Source organism: Crassostrea angulata, chromosome 4 (genome assembly GCF_025612915.1).
Source record: "Crassostrea angulata isolate pt1a10 chromosome 4, ASM2561291v2, whole genome shotgun sequence".
Classification (NCBI taxonomy): Eukaryota; Metazoa; Mollusca; class Bivalvia; order Ostreida; family Ostreidae; genus Magallana; species Magallana angulata.
Genome location: NC_069114.1, coordinates 30,023,365 through 30,041,746, shown reverse-complemented (window position 1 = coordinate 30,041,746; position 18,382 = coordinate 30,023,365). Strand labels below are relative to the sequence as shown.

Sequence of the window (18,382 nt, the reverse complement as noted above, 5' to 3'; positions counted from 1 at the left end):
TAAAACTGTATTAACTTGCTGTCAAAAGTCTTAAATTCAACTGCCTCTATACTTGCATGTACAATGATTTTGAAATGACTTGTAACACATAATTTAATAATATCTTAATTAAATTCGAAATTACTATTATATTGCGCTAGGAAAAATATTCGTAGATGAACATTAAGCTTAGATAAGCAGAATGTATATTCTTTGCATTTTGAAGGGTATAGTCGAGTTAATTTCAAAGTACAAGACTTGATATTAATCATTACAAGTGTTTTTAATTGTGTTTATTCGCCAGTTTTCTTTGAGATTTGTGTTTCTTTGTTTGATAAGATCTGAAATTTTAAAAAAAAATCTATAGACCTGTTTACAATCATTACATCTTTGACAGCTTTTTACAAGTTCATCAAATTGTCAAACAATGGCCTAAGGGCAATAATTCTTTAAAGGCACTTTTAACACAAGCTGTAGATGTGAAAGACAATAAATTAAAAACCACCGCCCCACTCTATAATTTGGCTTCAATTTCTTTTAAAAGTCTTTTAGATAAATCATAACAAATTATTCACTTGTTTTAACAGGTCGGGTACACTACCTTATATGGATAGCATTATTTAACACGTGACAGTATTTTTGGCAAACAGATTCTCCAATCCAGTGAATGAGTTGCAATGCATGACGGTCTATAACGTGTTTACGATTCAACAAACGCACGTGGTATTTGTCTGTTTTATACACAATATTTAATTGCTTGCCGGAATGTTTGTACGTCTTGATTTTTACTTTAGAAGGTAAAAAATTAAAGATTACGTACCATTAACTTTATTCCATGCTCACATTAAAAAATACTGTTGTTTTAGTTGATTAATTGTTGCTTCAAAAATGATCAATATCAAACGACTGACAAACATACGCATACAAGTACAAACATATTATGATAAGAAAAAAAACATCACATGTATGTATTGGTGACTTTATCATTGTGCACTAGAAATAAATACAGGTAACTGTACATTTTTTAACATACGTGAATACTAGTAGCCACGGTAGTAGAAATGCACAACTATACAAACGCAGAAGCACAAGCTATATGCAGCATAAAGTATTTTGTCCGTTAAGCATTCTGATGAATGTCCCTGAAGAAAATATCAACGCGTGGTTCTACTAATGTTGTCCCAAATATGGGGTATCACGTGAAAAAAAAACAGAACTCACTGCTTTTAATTCATTAGGACGTACCTCTCTTTTGAACATTGACAATGGGGTATTTAAATAGGTTGATATAAGTCCTCATATGCAATAGTTTTTAAATGTGAGCATAGAAATTGAAGTTCAGACATAATTGTCCATATTACTTCCATAAATTCTGAAAAATCATTCAAAATGAGTTTCCAAAGGACAATTCAAAATGGTATATATTTTCAATACGCTTTGTATACACTGATACTTGTAGTAGCCCACAATGCCTTGCAACTCATTCACCTGATTGGTTTGTCGATAAAAGTAAACAGGTGCCTAATTTAGTATGCAAATTTATGCCGACGTCACAAAATATAGTGGTCTCGACCTGTTTAATATTCTATTTCTTTGGACATTGGTAGTTTATTATTTTAAAACACTATCAGAAAAATTTTGGGCTCGTCCGGGATTTGAACCCGGGACCTCTCGCACCCAAAGCGAGAATCATACCCCTAGACCAACGAGCCATGGTATGTGTAACGCAATAATAAGGTTTTTGAAATCTTAGTACCGCCAAAATAAGACGCGTGTGTAATTAAAGTTCGACAAAGTTCATACGCAACTGCGAAATAGCTTTTCAGGTTTATCTCTCCACTAACATAAATTTTGTTCCTGTAGCTTTCGACATGTTTTTCAATTACATAAATTTTGTTTTAGTTAATGCAATGTTGTCTATTTAACTATTAGAACATGCAAATAAATTTACAAGGTATGTTTCAGAATGACGATGAAAACAATCATTCAAAAATCTACAACATTTCTTTGGAATTCAAAAAAAATGTGAAGCTTGGATGCTCACTCCTCCTAGATAATCTCTATCTTTTTGGAGGTCCATGTTGCTCTGCTTTGAATTTGTATTTCGTTTTATGGATTTATGAGATGGTTGACATTTTGTTATTGTCATTTTTCATGTATATTTTTACTTTTCAAAAAATATTTAGAAATCACTTCAAAATATACATATAATGTATCATAAGTAGATCAAAAATATATTATGTAGATATTTTATATGGTTGATTGTAATTAATAAAAAATAACACAAATTAAGAGAAATAAAACATAATAGCTCATAAGTTTTGTAAACTGTTGTGAAGCCAAGAAATTATTCCCAATAGCTATAACATTTGAATAGATTAATGAGGTATGATTCTCGCTTTGGGTGCAAAAGGTCCCGGGTCAAAATCCCGGACGATTCCAAAATATTTGTTCTTGGCTTTTAGATAAGGGACTACCAATGTCCTAAAACTAGAGATAAACCGCAACTAGGCCTATAGAATCTCCAAAATGAACAGAATGAACGCTTTTAACGCGCCATCTGATTTATATGCATATATAACCCTCGTGCCGTCGAGAGATATAAATATAAGCTGTAAAACTTGTTTACAGGTCGTTGTAAAATATATTAAGTTCAGAGTTGTTGTTTTTTTTTTTTATATACATTCATTTTCATTTCTTAAGAAGAGAAAGGTAGCATACTTTTATATTCTATAGCTGAACACTGTAATTTACATATAGCTACAAAGAGTGAGCATTAAAAGTTATAATTTATTTAGCCATCGGAATTGCTATATTTCTGATATATTAGTTCTCTGATTATTATTTTAGGTATCAATAAGATTTATGAGCAAACCTGTTCATTTTTATGACTGAAATTTTTAAGAATGTTAGTTAAAACAATGAATTTTCCATTAAACACTTCTCTGAAAGAAGATTGAAATTGCATCTTTGAAAAATGTGAAGGAAAATGAGAGGTGAGATTTCTTTTATATTTTAAATATCAAGAGGTTTTATTCCATATAACTAAACATAAACATAAAAGCATAAAAATAATCTTCGCCTATCTGTTGTGAATTAACTTTATCTTATAAATATGACTTTTAAATTATTGCAAAAATATTTGGGCTCGTCCGGGATTTGAACCCGGGACCTCTCGCACCCTAAGCGAGAATCATACCCCTAGACCAACGAGCCATATATCTGTTGCAACTCAAGATTTTTAAAATGCCATTAACTGATAGTCTCAACCCTATTTTTTTTATTTAATATGGTACAACAGCTGGATTCCCTCCGTTAGTTTGATAATATACAAGGACAGATATAAAATGAGTATCTATAGTGAGATAAATGTTTTTCTTTTTAAAAACATCAATATATGAATGAATTGATAATCAATAAAGCAGAATATTTTTAAATTTGCTCATAATAAATTAACAGCTATGGTTCATTTATATACCAGTTACAAAACAATGTTTAGTTTTAACTTTTGAGATTATTTATTTTTAACCTACAGTACAAATGTGCTTTAAGTTTACAATTTATACAACTTGATGCAAAGTTTCTTTCCAACCTTATCAGCTAATCTGAAAGAACAGGGTCATATGTATAAACAATACACGAATACCTATTTGAATTACAAGTACTTGCCAAAAAAAGTAGAATTCAATTACCATCCAAATGGTTTTTAAATTACTTAAATCTGAAATAAAAATATTTCAAACACGTATATTTTTTAATTTTAAATTCGTATTTCATTTATAAAATCACATTGAGTAAAACTTTATAAATGAAAAATCACGAGGATTGGTTGATAATAGCAATCATGGTATACATCAGAATTGTTTCATGATAGGTTATAGTAAGGGTGATAACGGGATTAAAACCAATGGGGATACTTTTTAAATCTGTCAGATTTTCCTTAAAATCATATAAACATGTGTATTGATTTGCATTCACTCAGTAAACTTTAATTTTGTATTATATTACATTTCGTCCTTTCTTTTACTTTAATTTTGGTTATACATTTGTAGTTCAACAATCTTTTCCTAAAATATTATAAACTAGTGATATTGGTAACATTTAAATATTATCAATTTAATCTCAAATAAACATGCCTTGATATTAATCAAAGAACTGATTTACACCATAGCACATTCCTGATCGTCAATTCTGAGTTAAGCTTTAAATGAGTGTGAAAATCAATAAACCATTAACTTCATATTTTTTGCCGTCAATTTATAAATGATTCTTACTACAAAGTTATTCAAATCTATAATTCATTCACACAATGTAAGAATCATACACTTATACCAGCGAGTCATTGATAATATTATTTTAATGAATCACCCCTTTCAAGAACGAGTTCTTAATTCCAAGGCGGAACTTTTCTCTTGATTTTGCTATGTCCAATTGATAAAAGGCAGCTGTTTCAACAGAAATATAAGATTTTTAATCTAATGTTATTTATATTATATATGTTTATTTACAAAACGAGCACATGACAGTTTCAAGGTCATAATTTTATAGAAGACAAGTGAGTAATTTAGGACACAAGAACTATTTATTTACCATTGAATCAAACACAAAATATCCCGCAGCACCATACCGAGATTTACATTCTAACACACAGTTTATAACTGATTAAAAAACAACACACTTAACCCTTCATTAAACACTTAATGAGAGTCAACAGCTTTGTTAGTAATTAATTAAATCATTCAATAAAAAGTGAATCTCGGGTAAATAAAGCGGAAAAATAGAAAATTGTTTTGGCTGTTCAATTCAATTCTTTATTCACTCAAGACCAGTTCACTGGTATTTGAGGTTCAAAATCAGTATATACAAATGTACACGAATACAGTCAAGGATCTCATGTACAGTAGAAGTAATTATGACAAAAAAGGTTAAAATCACCATACAATAGGTTGTTAAAGTTGGTTTCTGGAAGAACAGACTTTGAAAATTTTCTTAAGATTTTAGTTTTTCTACATTGAAAGTATTCATGAGCTCGTTAAATTTTATAATATTTGGGTTTTCATAAAATCTCTTGGGTAAAAACATTTTTCTGTCGTTTACAAAATGTGTACATTCTAAAACATAATGAAATTCATCCCCAATACTATTAGAATCACACATTGTACATTTTCTTAAATGTTTTTCAATATTATGCCATCTACCTGTTTCAATGGGGAATCGATGATTACATGTTCCTAATTTTGTAAACGTGATCCGTAGATCTGTAGGTAAAATCAACAAGTACTTTTCTAAATTGAGATTTGTTTTAAAAATTCTATAATTAATACATTTTGGTGAGTTATCTACTATACTTCTCCAATCTTGTACAGATTGATTTTGCAAACTTGATATTTTAGAGCTTAACTCCAGGTCACTATTGATGAATAATATAATCATGTAATACTTAATGCCAAATATTATCTTGTCAAGTATTTGATTAGTTAAAAAAAATATTCAGGAAAATTAACTTTATTTTTTCTAAATCTTTTTTGCAATTTTTGCTTCATTTCATCAAAAGTATTATTAAAAATTTAAAAAAAAAATAGTGGATAATGTGTTTTAATATTCTATTTTTCAGAACAGTGGTAGTTTATTATTTTAAAAACATTAACAAAAAATTTCGGGCTCGTCCGGGATTTGAACCCGGGACCTCTCGCACCCAAAGCGAGAATCATACCCCTAGACCAACGAGCCATGGTAAAACATTTGTAATAATCAAGGTTTATGAAATCTTAGTACCGCCAAGATAAGACACTTGTGTGATTGTGTTCGCTAAAGTTCATATGCTATTGCTAAGTCGCTTTTCATGTTTATCTTTCTCTCGATTTCTATTTATCTTGTGTTTCTGTGGTCATGTTTCTAACTATACAGTTTTTTCTTATTTCTTAATGAAGTGCTATCTTGTAGAACATACAAGAAAATAATAGGTTTATTTTATAATGACGAAAAATACAAGCATTTAAAATAGTTCTTACATTTCTTTAGAACAAGTTTGTGTGATACATTTATACTTTAAAATAATGATTTAGAAATCTCATACAAATAAATTAAGAGATCAAAATTTTAATCTGTTGATCATTTATATGATGTATATATTAAAATCAATAACAATAACACAAATGAAAAAAAAAACTTAATACCTCGCGAGTTTTGCAATCTGTAGCGAAGCCAAGTTATTATTCCCGATAGCTGTTCAAAATATTTGAATAGATTAATGAAGTATGATTCTCGACTAACGTCAAACAGAGTGGGCTCTGTATTTCTCTTTTTACTCTTCGACTGACACTTAAAGGGACATGGCCACAGTATTGTTCAGAGTTGGGGTCAATAACTTTGAAAAGTAATTAATTACTTTCAAATACATTGACAATTTTATCAATTACTTGCAATTACAATTACATTGATTTTTTAAAATGTAATTAATTACTCTCAATTACTTTGATAAATGTAATTAATTACATTTCAAATACTTTAGTTTTATTTTTTTAAATCTTGAGAACATATACATATATTAACAGCATTAAGATATACAGAGCTTTATGTACGGTTATGTTTTTAAAGGTTGTATAGTTCAGTTCAGATCAGATTTCTTGAATATTTCTATAAAAAATTTTCTTTAACCATAAATTCATTAAGTACCATTGAGTTCATTTTTGGTTCTGAATAATATTTTCTCTATAGTGAATTAATTTTTATTCACATATTAAAACTATGTTTATTCAGAAAGTACAACTTACGGCAGTACAGCATATCAGTATATATAAATGATAATTGTTATAATTCACAAGAATGAGATATTTTGACTCCTTTAAGTCTAAAATCAATGGGGGGTCTTGGGTGTTAACAGAGTTCACACCTCCACAAAATAAGATCTTTACCTATTGCCCTGGGCAGTGTTGACTGTATAAACATATGAAACATTATGGGACATTAAATTATTGTATAAACAAAAGTCAATGCCAAACATGTATAAAATCTATTTATCATTATAAGACACCTTTTTTATATTTAAAACTTGGAAAAAAAAGTAATTGAGATGTAATTGAAAAGTAATTGAAAATACACAATATTTTTGGAATGTATTTAAATACATTCAATTACTTGTAATTGAAGACAGACTCAATTACAAATTACTTTCAATTACTTTGAAAAATGTAATTAATTACACTCAATTACAAATACTTTTTTCAATTACCCCATCCCTGGTACTGTTCAAATTCTGTTTTTCTGTTTTCATTATCTGCAATGCTTTAGGAATGCATTACTAATGATCAAATGCAATTTGAGAGTCAGTCGTAAAGTTTTACGCAAGATGTATGTACAGAACTCGTATTTATTTATTATGTAAACAAAGCTCGTGCCCCATAATAAAATCATATCAAGCTGATTTGTCTATCTTCATATTCATTTTAAAGCATAAATAAACAGTTCTTAATGTTTAACACATTCATTTTAGGTTAAAGCAATATGAGCTGCAATTTTCACGATGAAATTTTGTTTAACGAAAATGTTATTTTATACTAAAATGGCAAAAATATCATGGTTTTTTAATTTCTTTTCGCCAAATTTCTGTGAAAAGGGCTGTTAAGGAGCCTTAATTGAAGCGAAATTGAATTATTGTCGTCCTGTACAAAAATTGATTTGCTATATGTTTTGTAGAAGAGATATCCTTCCTCTGACAAAAATTAATGATTTTTCCAACCTTATTTATCATAAAAGTTTAAGTTATATGCAGACTTACCATAGTAGCAGGTTTTTGCAGCAAAATAACATTCTAAAAAATACAGCTCATATTGCTTTTAATTAAAAATTGGAATTTGTACTTAAACATTCAAAATTTAGACAAAGTTGTATTTACTTAGCAAATAATTGTAAGCTCTGTAACTCACTTACAACTCAACGAATGACACTCAAATTCTGGTTGTTTATTAAAATGCCTCACAGAAGCAATGTAAACATTAAAATTGGAAAAAAAAGATCGAAATTGTGACCATGTCCCTTTAAATTTTGATTTACTACTAGAAATGTCTTACTAAAACATTGTAAACATTAAAACGAAAAAATAATATTTGACAAAAAAACGTGACCATAACCTTCTAACAGATCAAATATCATATTATAATGGTATAATCATATACCATTATTTACAAAACGAACACATGGCAGTTTCAACGTCATAATAATATAGAGGACAAAAGTGATTCATGTAGGGCACAAGCACTACTTATTTATCATAGATATCCTGCAGTAGCCATACCGAGATTTATATACTAACACACAAACGACCATTTAAGCTGTTTATTTCATCTTTTCACTTTTTATCCTGCAACTGATAAAAAGACATGCTTACACACTTACCTAAATTGAAACACTTGAAACGACATTACAGCTGCGTTTCATGTGTAAGTAGTTTATAAAATCTTTCAATAAAATGTGCATAAGGAATAAATGAGGAGAGATACTCGAAAAAACGTTTTTGCTACAAACTTAATGTTTTAGAGCTTAAAATTTGTCGCAATTCACTAATACTATAATTATCTATTATTGCTTGTCAAAAACAGTTTGGTCAAGCATTTAATTCGCTAATAAAACAAAATATTCAAGAAATTAAAATCGCAATTTATTTTTGCATCTTTTCAATATATGGATAAAATAAAATATAAGGAATAAACAACAGTCACAACTGTAAGTCTGTATAGATTATTAAAACGCCTTCCGAATTCTTAGATTTAGTTTAATGCACATACTGAATTTTCTGTTTACATTAAAGCAGTGAGTTTCAATTCCTAATATTTTTAGGGCACAATAGCAATCACTAGTGTAACAAGACAATGTACAGGTTTTGAGGTGATGTGAATTAGGTAATAAATGACAAACAATTCTGTTTTGATTGACTCAAAGTATTCCTGTTTATTTATTTTATCATGTATCAATTGAGTAGTCAATGGTAAACCTTTAAAAATATATTCCATATCTTTTTCTGATTCAAAGATCTCTCAATTAACTTTCTTTTTAAGCCATGATTTCTTTATTTCACCTAGTAATTTTCGTGACTTCATTCTAACTATTAAATTTGTTTCCTATATAAATTTAAATAGATCAATGATTGAAAATATCAATATAGTGCGGTTAAACAAAAACAATATCCTCATCACTAAACCTAGTAATTTTGCTGATATGTTAAAGTAAATTATCATTACGCTCTACAAAATATTAACCATTTTCGTTAAAAAGAATTAACATTAACCTGAAATCGGGATGCGTTGGGTTATCGAACATTTCAATTAAAAGGGCACAACGGTTGTGCCCATCGAAATTCTTTTATAATCTTCTGATGGAGAAGTGTTCGTCCTTAAAATATAGGAAAAAATCAAAACATTTATGTACAACATTATTTAGTATTTTCATTGACTTAATAAATATACATGATGGGTAATATGTTAACCATCCAGCTTCCTTCATCATTAATGTCATAGTCTTTTATTATTAAACCTTATAATCGCAGTCGTAATGACAGAGAGATTTCAGGCTCAATTTTTTGTTGATTTGTCTTCGACAAAAAAATCAGTTTCAAGAGGGTACAATTAAAAACATATCCAATTTTTTGGTTGACATGGGGTAGCTGCAGGTCTGTAGCTCCCAGTCTGAAAAAATTCGGATGGACGACCTATAGGAGATACAGTGCCACCAATTGAAAAAAATTGTATATCTACTGCACACAAAAACGTGCACTAGTTTTGGACTGATTAACCTTATCAATACTCAGAAACTGTAAAAACAATAGTATCATTAAATTTTGTGTGCAATTTACTACTGATATCGTCATCTTACTTGCCGCAGACTTTCTCCGGAACACGCAACCGACCTCAGAAAATCAAGTATTTAAATTTACATCGAGATCGAGAGTCGCCATTTTTACAGTAAACAAACTTCACTCCACTTTACGGGGCTGGTGACTATCAGAGGCAAGTAAAGAGACGATATCAGTTGTAAATTGCATTGAAAATTTAATGGTACTAATAGTTTTCATACAATTTGGGTGTAAATAAGGTTAATCAATCCAAAACCAGCGCTTGTTTTAGTGCGCAATAAATATATAAATTTTTAAATGGTAGGCACTGTAGCTCCTAGGCCGTCCATCCGATTTTTTTTCATACCAGGAGCTATAGACCTGCAGCTAGACTTGGGGGATTTCAACCTAGAGCAGATCCAAGAGTAACTATCTAATTGCAAACTGTCGATTCAACTGAAAAATTAGTTCGTCAAGGATTTCAAGCCGGGTCCTCAAGCGATAATCATATCTCAAGACCAGTTGTTAACAGGTTGTGTTCAAAGTCACGTGACTTCAATATGTCATTTACTAAAAAGTATTAATTATTATATTGTTTTAGATAAAAAAGCTAAAATTCCCTCTTTAACTTGATATCATGTGACTTGTACTTCTTTATCATATTTTTATATGGTGATGTTTTACATTATAGAAACCACCATTTATAAACATAATATTTGATGGCTCTACAAATAAAGTTTTCTCAATCATTTCCATACTTATTGAAGTGACTATTAAGGACATCTTATCTTATACGAAGTTCACAACCATATTATTCATTCTGATGACTAAGAGATTCCACTCTACGAAAGCATATCTGTGCATTGAACTGTATATTTATTACAGAATAAATATTCCAATTCTACCTTAAAGCGCTATAAACTTAATTTAAAACAGTGCTGTGATGTCATTCCTTTATTCCAGCAGTCTAAAATTATACCTGCGACAGTCCAATAATAGTGAGTTTCTTAATATCAGAAAGTGACCAGTGGTTACAGTACTGATATCCTTCAAAATCGGACTGTCTCAGGTAAATCAACAATAAAATTTAATGGCAGTGTTTTAAGTACGATATATGCCTCAAACACTTCTGTACGAAAAAATATCAAACAATTTTTTTACAGAACTGTTTCCGGCATATATCCATTACTTACCGAATTTGATTTAAGTAAAATATTGGGCTCGTCCGGGATTTGAACCCGGGACCTCTCGCACCCTAAGCGAGAATCATACCCCTAGACCAACGAGCCAATTAATTTAAATCCCACGCGATTTCAACATTAATTTTAATAAACAGATAGATTATTTTGAAGATATAGATATTGATTATGGGTTTTCTTTTTAGGCCCATTTATAACTTAATATCTAGACCATCTTCAATATAAACTGTATATAAGATATTCTTTTTGTCGACGCCACATATAAGGTTTCATTTATTTTTCCATATGTGTTAAAGTGCCTAAGGAATACGAAGTTTCAACATTATTTGTCTAATGACAAAAAGATCCTGCTTTACGATTTTCAGAGCATTGCATGCAACTAATTTATTACAAGATGAATAACTCTTAAATGTTCCAAATCTATCTTGATGAATTTGATTAAATTTTGATTTAGCTTATCTAAATTTATGTAAAATATTGGGCTCGTCCGGGATTTGAACCCGGGACCTCTCGCACCCGAAGCGAGAATCATACCCCTAGACCAACGAGCCGTGTGATATTGATATCCTATCTACAAGTAAATTAAGTTGATATTATTCGTTTAATTTATTATTATATATTTTTTTTGATATATAACTGATGTTAACAAAACCAATTCTACTTTAGTTCAAATAAATAACATAATTCCTTTTTTAGTTGTCCTTGCTAAATGCATTTTGTATGTAAAACTTCCAGTTGTTCTTTTATTGAATGTTCAAAGAGATGTTTTTTAAGGGATGTATGCACATTGGACATTAGCGGTCGTTTGTCATCAAGTATTACAGGATGAAATTCTGCCATTCGGTCAACTAAAATGTGACTAAATGACTACGGAAAGGTGATTGCATGGCATAGTTTTGTCATTCAGTCACCTTTTAATACCTTTCAGTTTACGTTCAGTTGTCTAATTGGCACTGGTTCATTTTGTATATTATCTTGCATATCCTGCAATGATTCTCATGTCAAGGCCCAACCACGTCCCAAAATGTTGTTTTTCTGGAGTATTATAAGATAAATCACAAGTATTCTCGAGAAAATGAAAAAAAAAAACCATACGAGTATACTTTTTTTATTCTTCAGGTAGATACATGCAAAGCTCAGCAGCAATGACATTCTCTTTGTAATCGGAACGAAAATAATACTCTTGCAACTGTGATTTTTTAAATTTTGTCCTAAAATGTATCGATTCAGGACTTTTCTTTTACTATAAAGACACACATGTACAGGAAAGCATGGGTTTTTTTTTTTCTTTACTTGCATGAGAGATTAATTATTATCTAATCATGTCCTATTTTTCAGTTTAATTCTTTTTACATTGAAAATTTTACTCTTCTTCCAATACTTTTATTATTTTTGGTTTGTGTTTGGCTGATCTTACCGTCTGACTTAATCAACCGTTTGATCTTTATTAATCATATTCTAAAACGTCTATAAATTTAGTTTCATCACCTGAGAATGATTATCTATACCCTTTGTTAGTCACTAAAACAATGCTCATGTTTAAAGGTGCATGGTCACAATTTTTGTCAAAAATTATCTTTCCGTATTTAATGTTTTCAATGCTTCAATAAGGCATTTCCAACTGTCAACCAAAATTTGAGTTACAGCCGTCGTGTCCAAAGTGAGATACAGAGCTCACAATTCTTTGTAAACAAATCTTACGTTTTGCATGTTGAAGTGAAATCTATTTATGCTTAAAAAGCTGACATGAATTCATAAATTCGCATCATTTCCCTTTTATCTCCGACTACCGCCATATTAGTTGTCGATTTCTATTGTTCTGCTCATCGCTACACACCCCCTATATAAGGCCGAGAGCACTATTCATGCTTCACCGCATTCAGAAATTTCATACACCCGAACACGTTACCTTGGACGAAAAGACTTGTAAAAACGCGTTTTGAACAAAAATAATATGACAACCACTGCCATGGCAAGATATATCCAATAAACGACGAAACAAGACAGACTGAAATCCAGGTGCAGATACTTCGAAAATTCCTCGATAACTGTAGACCGTTTTCCTGTGTATGTTATAACATCGCACATGCGCGAACCACACACTGTGGCAGATCGAGCAATGTCAATTATCGCATGGATTTTAGAAATGGGGCGTTTTTGTAGAAACGGATGGAAACGTTGTTACTTTGTTGGATTTACTATCATTTAGCTACTGTGTTGGATGTAGTGTCGCCGGGGTTTTCAAGAAGATGCAGACGTTATGCACTCTGTATGAACGACACACGTGTTCGATGTGCATGCGAAGTAAGGCAGCACTGTCTGTGCAAAATAATATGGATACCTTGGACATCCTTTCAAAGGATAAATATATTTTGTATTTCATTGATTGTTGTTTTCTTTATTCTTTATTACTACAATGTGTAGTTCATGCATTTAGAAGTCCGTGCAACGCGAATGCCTCGATCGGAAAGCAACCGACCGTAACTTTCTCAACCGGTATATATACCCCAGTGGCAGTAGAGGAGCGATCGAAACTAATATGGCGACCAAATGCTTTTATGAATTCATGTCAGCTTTAAAATGAATAAGAACAAGGAAAAAATCAGGTTGAAAAAGATCTATTACCGGTATATTAACCCAGTGTAAACATAAACAGGATACGAGCCTTGTTTACATGAGGAAGAATTGTGAGCTCTGTATCTTGCTTATAATTCTACGACTGACACAAAATTTTGGTTGATCATTAGAAATGCATTTTTAAAGCATTATAAACACTAAAAAGAGAAAAATGTAATTTGATCAAAACCATGCCCCTTTTAACGTGACAATAACAGTATTGTAAGAATTTTGCTAAAACAGTATTTCAAAAATGTAACCGAAGTCCGATTAATTAACATTAGATTCTTCCTTCTGGATAACTCATTTACGTATATTTTTTGTATATATGTACTAATTTGCTTAGAGCATTTCATCTTACCTTATCCGATTTGAATTGATTATTACTTGTAGTTGTAGTTGGTTATAATAACCAATAATCAATAGCCAATGATTCCTATAGACTATCTACTTATCTAATAAACCTTATATAAAAAATATCGGGCTCGTCCGGGATTTGAACCCGGGACCTCTCGCACCCAAAGCGAGAATCATACCCCTAGATCAACGAGCCAGTTAACTACACTAAATTTAAAGGGAATGAATTGAATATTATAATTGTTAAGAAAAAAGCTAGTGTTTTTGTAACGATGTATGCATTTAACAAATGTTAATTTCTATGTCTTACCGTACCAGTTATGTAAACTTACTTTCTGGGAACTAACTACATAACGTTGTCAACATCATTCTTATCATCACTACCGTAACAGCTGTTGTTCGGTGAGCTCTCTCACAATGTAAGATAACTCTTTCGGAAAACAGAAAAAACTAAACAAAAGTAATTTTCACGATATCAAGGTTTTATTTTTCCTGGTAAATGACAAATCCATGCCTTTTTTACTGAACTAAAAACTTTTAGGGCTCGTCCGGGATTTGAACCCGGGACCTCTCGCACCCTAAGCGAGAATCATACCCCTAGACCAACGAGCCATTGAGAACGATATGTTTTTCTAATTTTGAGACGATATCTTACCAATCATTTTGAATTCTGTTTAAGTCAGAAGAAATAGTGTTGATTATTTAATGCTCTAAACGTTTACTTTATTGTATACTAGTATTCTCCTTAAAAGACCAAAGGAACCAAGTTATAAACAGTAACTTAAGGTTAATTTGGTTTTAAAAATTTTTTGGTACAAATTACATTTTTATTTGATAGTCTTTAAAAAAGTACTTTTTAGGAAAATTAGATGATTTTACATTAAAATTGACTCTTGTTTTCATGTATAAAGTAGTTATTAAGATTATAAGAGGCACGGTCACCAATGCTTTAATTGCTTGTCCTATTTTTAAATTAAAACCTTGTCAATCAACCTCAATTTTGATACAATCCGAGGAAATACTTGTGTTAATGACACAAAGAAATTTAAATGCGTTGTATATCTCAAAGTTAGACCCATTTAACAAAGTGCGTTTTAATTTACTGCAATTCTTAATGCCAGTTATGATTGATTCAATAATATATTTTGCCCTTCCAACGATAGAGGAACAACAAAATGAGGGTATAATAAAAATAACAAAATGACATTATGACTACTTTACATTTACTCATATATGAAAAGTATCTATGTTATGTTCTTTGCCTTCAAACATTAGCATATGCGTAAAGCACAAAGCAAATAATTGAATAATAAATACTTTCTCTTTTTATTGGGAAAGGTTGGGTCATTCTGTGGTCCTAAATTATATTTTAATTTTGTAATGAATAGTAGTACTAAAGGATTCGATGCAGACAATCAAAATAATTCATTTCTACATTTTCGTAGAATCTACCCAACAAATGATCACACATCACAGTAAAAAGTGATAAGGTTAAAAAAACCGATTAGTTAAAATATTAAACTGTCTGTTACTTGCAATATAAGTTTAATGGGGTAATGAAGGATTATTTAAATCTTATCTTGAGTCTATCAAATATAATATAAATAAGCTGCAGCTGTTTGTCTCAAATAGTAATATGGGCTTGGAACAACTGTGAAAACCTTTGAAACATTCAAAGATAAATGATCTTTGCAAATTCTAAATAAAAAACGTTGGGCTCGTCCGGGATTTGAACCCGGGACCTCTCGCACCCAAAGCGAGAATCATACCCCTAGACCAACGAGCCATAAAATGTTGCAAAGCAATAAAAATGAACTAAGAATATTGATGTCCATTAAATCTTACCTGTAAAATATTTAAGGTCAGACGACACGTTCCTCGAGAATCTTTTTTGGATCTCCTCGTAATAAAGAGTTCCTATAAAAAATATTAATTTTATAATTATCTTAAAAATGATTAGAATTTTATTGGTTGTTGTCATGTGTCTAAATGGCCGAGTGGTTACAACCGTGGGCGCTCACTGCTAGAAGCATATAGAATCTAGAGGTCGTGAGTTCAAATCCCCGCCCCGGCCGTGACAGAGTTCAAAAGAGTGAATTTTGCTGTGCTGAATATGTATTTATTTTTATATCAGCGATTCAAGTGTATTTTCAAGAAGATTATATAGGATAATGCATACTTTAGTATTTTGCAGAAATACCTGGTAAGGTACCCTAATTTTTTGCAGGAAAGCTCGTCAAAATAGTAGTAAACCATCAACAAATTCCTGGAAGAAGTTATATAAAATTGAGGAACGTGTCGTCTGACCTTAAGAGCTTACGGTACGGTCGACAGATGTGTTAATAACGTTTCCTTCAGGGATAACAACAACTAAAACGACAAAACAAACATAATTCAACAATATATCAAAAAGTCATAGATTATTTGTTCATCATTCACATACATACATTAAGTGAACATACACTCAAATACATAATTTGAAAAGCATAACTTGTTCTATAAAAAGAATAGTTGTCACTACCTATTACATTCCCCTTTTTCTATGATTGAGTTCTTGCTTTTATCAGAATTGTGCTTTTAAAAAAATCCATTAATCTCTACTACTCTTAAATTCTACACCTGTTTTTAAATAGATTAAATAACCTTTGAATTTCCAATTCCTACAATGTAGTCTTTTTTTATTTGTATATTGATGAATTTCAAGCAATCGTCATTAAGGTGGAATAACACATCATCACAAAATGGTTTACCGGTGATCGAAACGACATTTCTTTTTTATTAAAAGGATTTTATGGAATGTAACATGTAACTTACTCCATAGCCGAATAAAGTGTCGGACTTGTGATCTGTACATCCCAAGTTCGAATCCCGCAGGGGCTTTTGTTTTTACTTACTGGAATAATTATTTTAGACATTCTTTTTTTATCCCAAAACCGCAAATTTTTCGCTTATTTGACATTTGTACAGTTTATTTATCATTATATCTTTCATCATCAAAAAATTCCCTGTTAATCTAAGTGACTTTTTCCAGGTGTGTTATTCCACCTTAACAATGTTATTTTTGGAGACAGTAGGATTCATTGAAGCAAAAGTAACTTAACTTTGTGTATCATAGGATTAACTTTTATTTTACAATAAGTAAATTGCTAGGTTCGTTCGTTTCATAAGCAAGAATTACACCCACGTCCAGAGTCAAATAAGTCCAACATATAACAAGTTTTTCAAAAATAATTCTACGATGTTTGATATGAAATCTTTAAATTGTATATTGATTTTTATTTTTCAATATAACAAAATCGTCGTATGTATATGCCTTTGCATAACTTTGTACAGTGATTATTTTTTTATAAAAAGGAAACGAGTTTTCAATTAATACCAAATCAAAAGCTATCGGCTATCAATAGTCATTCATATATCAAAAAAAGAATTTTCAAACTAATTGATAAATTAAAGGATTCAAAGTTCAGCTATTTCAGAAGGTATGGAACATCGTCATGTTGAAGATCAAAATGAACAATAATGTGGTATCATGAATTGCTTCACTGGATGAAAAATCAAGTTTCAGCAAAACTGAAACTATATGGAAACCTTGCTGAAACTTGAAGTTGAAGTTTCATGTATAGTTTCCGCAATGCGGAAACCATTATATCGATTCAGCAAGTATCCGTTAGGTTTCAGTCAGCAGAAACTTTAGTCTAAGATTCCTGATGGTTTCCGCAATGCGGAAACTAAATTTGAATCGTGTGAATAGTTGTGTAAATTATTATGGAAATATCAATCAGTTTCAGAACATTTCCGCTAGGTTTCAGTATGCTGAAACTTTAAGTTAAGATTCCTGATGGTTTCCGCAATGCGGAAACTAAATTTTGAATTTGAAACTTTAAGTTAAGATTCCAAATGGTTTACGCATTGCTGAAACTATTACTAAAATTGATTTGAGTTTAATAGTGATATCATTTATTTTCAACAGGTTTAAGTTTAATTCTAGCCTAATGATAATGAATCCGTACATACTAAAATGTATAGTAAGGTTTCAGCGTGACTGAAACTATATGTATACATGTAACTATCTTCAAATGTGCCAAATAAGGCGATTAAGAACCTTACTAAGTAATTAATTGAATTTGAAAAGAAAAACTGATGTCTGATCTTGTTTAATGCATATGATGAAATCATTAATCTTAGGTACTCGGGCACGTGTATACATGTGTATACATTCTTTGTCCAGGTGACCACCTCTGTGATTTTCCTGTATATTCTGTGTGGATTGCAGGGTTTTTTCTGTCAGGAGTGAACAAAAGACTGTTACATAACATATACACAGTACAAAGCGTGAGTTTATAACTGGAGCCCGGCGGGAATTTTTTTTCAATTTGTGTGTACCTGAGTTAGTAAAACTGATAAG

At 30.7% G+C, this 18,382-nt stretch overlaps 8 non-coding genes across 8 annotated transcripts; all 8 read right to left on the bottom strand.

Moving 5' to 3' along the window:
- Positions 1-1,619: 1,619 nt before the first annotated feature.
- On the bottom strand, positions 1,620-1,691 carry Trnap-ugg (transfer RNA proline (anticodon UGG)). The gene has a single exon. It is a non-coding gene; the product is annotated as a tRNA-Pro (tRNA).
- A 1,432-nt stretch (positions 1,692-3,123) lies between these two features.
- On the bottom strand, positions 3,124-3,195 carry Trnap-agg (transfer RNA proline (anticodon AGG)). The gene has a single exon. It is a non-coding gene; the product is annotated as a tRNA-Pro (tRNA).
- A 2,442-nt stretch (positions 3,196-5,637) lies between these two features.
- On the bottom strand, positions 5,638-5,709 carry Trnap-ugg (transfer RNA proline (anticodon UGG)). The gene has a single exon. It is a non-coding gene; the product is annotated as a tRNA-Pro (tRNA).
- Positions 5,710-11,022: 5,313 nt separating this feature from the next.
- Positions 11,023-11,094, bottom strand: Trnap-agg (transfer RNA proline (anticodon AGG)). The gene has a single exon. It is a non-coding gene; the product is annotated as a tRNA-Pro (tRNA).
- Positions 11,095-11,483: 389 nt separating this feature from the next.
- On the bottom strand, positions 11,484-11,555 carry Trnap-cgg (transfer RNA proline (anticodon CGG)). Its single transcript has one exon. It is a non-coding gene; the product is annotated as a tRNA-Pro (tRNA).
- Positions 11,556-14,101: 2,546 nt separating this feature from the next.
- Positions 14,102-14,173, bottom strand: Trnap-ugg (transfer RNA proline (anticodon UGG)). Its single transcript has one exon. It is a non-coding gene; the product is annotated as a tRNA-Pro (tRNA).
- A 344-nt stretch (positions 14,174-14,517) lies between these two features.
- Trnap-agg (transfer RNA proline (anticodon AGG)) lies at positions 14,518-14,589 on the bottom strand. Its single transcript has one exon. It is a non-coding gene; the product is annotated as a tRNA-Pro (tRNA).
- A 1,102-nt stretch (positions 14,590-15,691) lies between these two features.
- On the bottom strand, positions 15,692-15,763 carry Trnap-ugg (transfer RNA proline (anticodon UGG)). Its single transcript has one exon. It is a non-coding gene; the product is annotated as a tRNA-Pro (tRNA).
- Positions 15,764-18,382: the final 2,619 nt, after the last annotated feature.